Source organism: Limulus polyphemus, unplaced genomic scaffold (assembly GCF_000517525.1).
Source record: "Limulus polyphemus unplaced genomic scaffold, Limulus_polyphemus-2.1.2 Scaffold1981, whole genome shotgun sequence".
In the NCBI taxonomy this organism is placed as follows: domain Eukaryota; kingdom Metazoa; phylum Arthropoda; class Merostomata; order Xiphosura; family Limulidae; genus Limulus; species Limulus polyphemus.
In genome coordinates, this window is record NW_013667591.1 from 131,572 (window position 1) to 137,337 (window position 5,766).

The 5,766-nt window shown below is 32.8% G+C and overlaps 1 protein-coding gene across 5 annotated transcripts in view; it reads right to left on the reverse strand.

Moving 5' to 3' along the window:
• LOC106465557 (serine/threonine-protein kinase D1-like) overlaps window positions 1-5,766 on the reverse strand; it is a 97,625-nt gene that overhangs the window by 76,052 nt on the left and 15,807 nt on the right. The window contains exon 1 of one of the 5 annotated variants that reach the window (XM_022393482.1): window positions 5,418-5,567. The exons of 3 other annotated variants lie outside the window; for them this stretch is intronic. The gene's annotated coding sequence lies outside the window, so the exon portion shown is untranslated. Of the gene's footprint in view, window positions 1-5,413; window positions 5,568-5,766 lie in introns of those variants that run through there. One more of the 5 variants, XM_022393481.1, reaches the window with a different exon arrangement.

Below are 5,766 nucleotides of genomic sequence, written 5' to 3' on the forward strand. Positions count from 1 at the left end.
GAAAAGGTGATGTCTATTTACTTGTGACCACGCTGTGTATATTACGTTAAAAAACAATAAAACATAAAACCGATTTTTGTCACTATTCATATCTATATTAAATATTTTTCAAACTGTAAGTATCCTATATTTAATTTGAAGTGCATAGATAATACCAAAAGCAAATACACTTGGTAACTATCAAATATTACTTACACCACCTGTGAAACAGTTAATTAAAAAGTCAAGTGTTATTAACTGGAACACAAACCTGAAACACCAAAAAGCTATTCTTTCCTTCGTAATTTAAAATATTACAATCGTACAAGAGTGATTGGTCGAATTTATTGTCCAACTTGACTGGGGCAATAAACTCCTAGCTGCACAGTGGGTAATCCATGCTGTATTCACTGCAGGGATCGAACCCATATTTTTGTGTTATAAGCCCTTAAGCTAATTGTTTGTCCAACGGGATGCAAAAAGTAATATCATAAGCATGCATGGGAAAGGATACGATATTTTCAGAGAAACATTTCCAGCTATATAAAAAAAACTTTATATAGACTCATGAGAAAAATCAATTAAACACATGGATACATTTCTTATCTTAAACATAATTATGAAATGTATTCAGTTGTATACGATCTCTCCAAGAAATGCTCCTGTTTCCTATCATGAGCCAAGATGACTTTTATTATAAGAACCAAACTGATAATAATTAATTCGCTGGCCATCCCTAATTTTAAGCTGATAGACCAGAGGGAAAACATCCACTGTCAACTCTACGGACACTTTAGTTGAATAGTGGGATTTGGCCAGAGGCAGTTTCTGTCTTTCAATGGCCCAATGCAAAGCTCTGTTACGGGGCCCCTATCCTCCCTGTTCTAACCGACTTTATATCACTACAAGACTATGACTATCCAATGTAACAGATTTATTATTATATACTTATTTTAATATCAACGTTTGTTTAGATTAAGTTTATATTTGGAAATATGCATAGCTTATAGTTAAATATGTATCGCGAAACTCCCGCTTATTCTCTAAAGTTGTAGAATATTCTCGAGTGTAAGAATCAACAATATATGTATGTACGTAAACGCTTATTGTTGCTTTGTATTGTTACGTAAAACTGAAATTTCGATAAACTCCCCACACGCCTATAAATATAACCAACGCGATGCGCCAAAAAAGTGGTATCTATTATTAGTTTACTATAGTCAGTGTGCTATAAACTTCTGAAGCTATAGCTGTGATTGTTATAACGCTTATCAATCGGAAAACTTCAAATATTTGACTAGGAGCATTTACAACGTTCAAACATTACAAATCATTTAACTTCAGTGGATTCTCCTCGGAGATTAGTGTTTTTAAGAAAACATTACATAACGCTACGGTGGAAAACTCGGCGTGTGTGGTTGATGAATAACGAGCGACAAAGCTAGCTAGCTCCCCGTTAAGTGAATTGTATCTACATCAACTCGTAATTAACTCATCGTGAACCATCGATAAAATATCAAGGAAGTTCCAGACTAGAAAGAAGACTTTATATTGCCTGTAAGTTTGTAAAATTTTGTATATAAATAATTTTTCGTAATAACTATTTGTAATAACTGTTATTGTAAATTGTATTGTTGTTTGTATATTAAAATATATTTATGTTAAAAGAGAAAACTGTGTGTATCAATCTTGTTGCCAAATATCATAAACTGACTATATATCAGCTTTTACTTAACTGCTAAATCCAAAGTACAATTTAACTACTAAATCTAAATTACAAGTTAATTCAATTTCAGACTATTTGAAATTCTAATACGTAACACCAATAAGACAACAAATATCCTAAGTACTGATAATTCAATGTATTTCATTTTACTCCATTAATCACAAAAAACAAATCTATGTAGACAGAAATATAGAATTGGCATTAGTTATAGTAATAAAGCCATGAATAATAGGGAAAAATCACGTGAGAAACAAGACACGAATAATCATATTCGCAGGCGATGATAGTGTCTTAGCAATTATAAACCCATGCTTCGAGATGAACAGAAAAATTCAGAAAAGAAACATTGATAAGTGTGTTGTTTAGAGGAGAAAAGGTTGATTTGAATTTGTTGCCAAGATTATTCAAACATGGAACTTAACTGAGCCAAAACAGCAGGTGACACATACGATTGCATGGGTTGCATTTATCTAATACTGCCAGTGGATTTGACCGTAACTCTTATCACGCTACCCACGGCTCCAAAATTCGGGGCGTGCTTTCACAACAAAGGGACACGAGCCACGAGTTCGGTCCGTTAACGTCTAGGCCACGCCCGACCTTCACATGCGACGAATATTGAGAATATTTTGGGAATCAGTTTTTCATAAGCCCATTTATTGTGCACCTGCACAGGTTTAACTACATGATAACGATTATTGTATGAATAATTGATTAACACTATCTTTACAAAATATATCGTGTTTAATTTATTGCTACCATTTTAAACACACACACTAATTTTACTGTTTTTGGTACACTTTATTCTTATCTTTCATCAACAGAGGAGTGGAATTATTTATTAGCGACTTTTGATTTGTAAGAAAGAAACTTGACTTAGAAGTTCACTTTATATCGTTTCTTTAATAATTTCCTAGCTTCAAGTCTTTCAGTTTCTTCAACACCCACCAACAGGTCTAATAGCGGTGAATCAGATTAATTTTTGTCATCGCTTTCGTACAAAATATTTTGTTTGTAAGTTAATATTTCAATTAAATATAGTTTCCAATCTTGGATTCAATTACACAATAGTAGGGCGTTTTCTATTACATTCGAAACAAGAATTAACTTATTATGCGATAAATGTGTTTTGTAAACAGTATTTAGATATGATAACTACCGTATTTTTCGGTGTACAAGACGCACTTTTTTACCCCAAAATATGATGTCAAAATCTGCTTGCGTCCTATACAACGAAGGTATGAATAATATATATGTATATATACGATATACACATATATTTAAATAGGCATGCATAGTTTAGTTCAATTGAATGTGTTATTTATAATAATAGTAGTTTTTTCTTCTTTCAAAAACATAACTATTTATAATAATGGCTGGAGACGGCTTGAATGGGTAATGAAGAAAAACTTTAATATAAGTTTAACATAACAGCAAATGTACAACGTTTCGACAAGGTTTTGTCATCATCAGGTACATCATTATTAATCTCAAAATGGGTTCCTCGTCATCGAAATATTTATAATGCTCCCTGAATAATAAAAAAATAAATTACAGTGAAAGCAATGAAGATTTTCTAGGTTTTGAACCAAACTAAATAACAGTAAACCTTTTTTTGATTTACGATATTTTCTTATTTTGATGTTTCGAGCTCTTTTGTGTTTAGAACAATATATACTAATCTTTAAAGTATCAAATTGAATTTTTGTTCAATAAAAATCTTTCAAATGCGACTGTAGCTTTTTTCCCCCCAAAAAACTGTGTCTTCAAAATAAGGGTGCGTCTTATATTCCGAAAAATACGGTAAGTTTGAATTTGAGTTTCGCAAACACAGGTTGAAATTATGAGGCTATAAAAGTTGCGAATTAGAAATGTACGAAATTTAACTTATACCCCCGTTTAGCTTTATCACTATTATGTTCAGTACACAAAATACGCACCGCGCTCATGGTTCTGGTTGCAATATACAGCAAAATGTGTAAGCGCTAACTTTATACCGTTTTCTTTACGAAACTTTTGAAGGGACTATAATCTAAGAAAAATTTTACTGACAAAAATAACTGGAATGGGTTTTTGTGTATTAATTATCACTGATAGTCGTAGAAGTTTGTACTTAAACCTTTTTATATTTTCTCTAATGTGTCTAACATTTTAATACTGTCTTCCTATGACGCCACAACCTCTTACTAAACATTTCTGTACATTACAAACAGTTACTATAATATAATTATCATTTTTTCATGTGCTCTACTATCACTTAAAATATCTAGTGTAAATGTGCAAATATACTGTATTTTTATTAATTAATAAAATTAAAGATGACAGGTAAAGCATAAAAAAATATTAATTTGTTTATTATTTTCACTCATTTTGCCACTTGAAACAAGCTTGCAGAATAAAATTCTGTTAATGCGTAACAAACTTAATGATGTAAGAAAATGCACCCTTACTGTTAGTGACAACTCGGCGCTTTTCGTAAGGATTTTTTTTTAACTACACAATTATATCCAAAAAATAAAAATAAAAAAAAGAATAACATTCAAGCAAATACATTTATTTATCAACTGTGTAATGGAATTTTATAATCTTAAATATTTTTATTTTAATACTTATCCACTTCAACTTACCTTCCATATGTGAATTTTCAACTGCACAAATATTTTTACAGGTGCATAATTTGTAATCAACTGCAAGCTAAGAAAAACCCCCGAGTGTACGAATGAGAAAAAACTCGTGGGTAGGTTGTTTTTTTTTTCTCGTCATGTTTCATTCTTCGTTACATTTTTTCAAATCAAGTACGTGTTTGTGTGGATTCAGAGTTGTGGCACAAACACGATGACATAGGTAAGCCTCTGAAGACACTGGGGTAAGAATATTTTACAATCCGACACTCATGAGTTGAGCACTAGATAAAAAACGCAGTTTGCTCCGACATACGCTGACCCCAAAAAGTGAAGGCTGACTGCCTCACAGGAGGTAGACGAGAATTCATTTACTCATATTACTAGTGGGCCTTGTTACACCATGCAGTACTTTGGTTTTCAAATAAAAAGGTAAATAAAATAATTGCACGATAATAAACAATAATAAAGTATAAAGTGGTTACCGCAGGCCATTTGGTTCCCTGTGGACAATGTTTCGGGACTATGAAAGGGATCACTCTACCTGGACTGCACCCTGATAAACGCGATACGATGGGACTCCATTACTAGCAGGAGGAAAGCCTGTTTTTTGGAAGTGTTAAATTATTCTTGCGTGTAAACCAATCAGGCTAATTAAAATTCAATATTTTATAATGGCCTACAAGTTGTTATTAAGATTTTTAAAACTATTAATAGCTACTTATTTACCACATGATTAGTTACAGAATTACACGGTTACCAGATGCTAAGTTATTAATATAAATACAATATTAAGCACATTACAGAGTTATCATCTATACGTTTCGCATAGTTATCATGTTTGAGTTTAAAGTGCACAATGTGTGTGTGTTATTACACACAGTGTTACCATGTGTTCAGTTACAGGCATAACAGAGTTTTGTTATGTCTTGGTTATAGCCCTCTTAGAGTTACTCCGAGTTAAATTTTAAGCACAATTAAAGAATTGTCACTAATGCTGGAGTTAGCTTACTGTATAAAGGGTCACATGAAGACGACACTTCACCACACTGTTACTAGAGGGTGGAAACAACATCGAGATACTTACTTACCAGTTATAAGCATGGTTGATCAGCATAAGGTCCTATGCCAGTGAGGCTTTTCGACAGTGGAAAGGAATCTTCTAATCTTGTTGGCCAGTGCATGCCCACATCAAGAACGGCAGTCCATTTCTAATAGTCTGCTGGCCCGTCCTGTTAGGGCGGACAGGAGTTCTGAACAGCGAATAGTTAATATTCGATGACGATGAACCCACTTTGAGACTAATAATGGTTGGAGACGGCTTGAATGGGTAATGAAGAAAGAAAACTTTAATATAAGTTTAACACAACAGCAAATGTACACCGTCTCGACAAGGTTTTGTCATCATAATATCCTGATGATCACAAAACCATGTTGGGA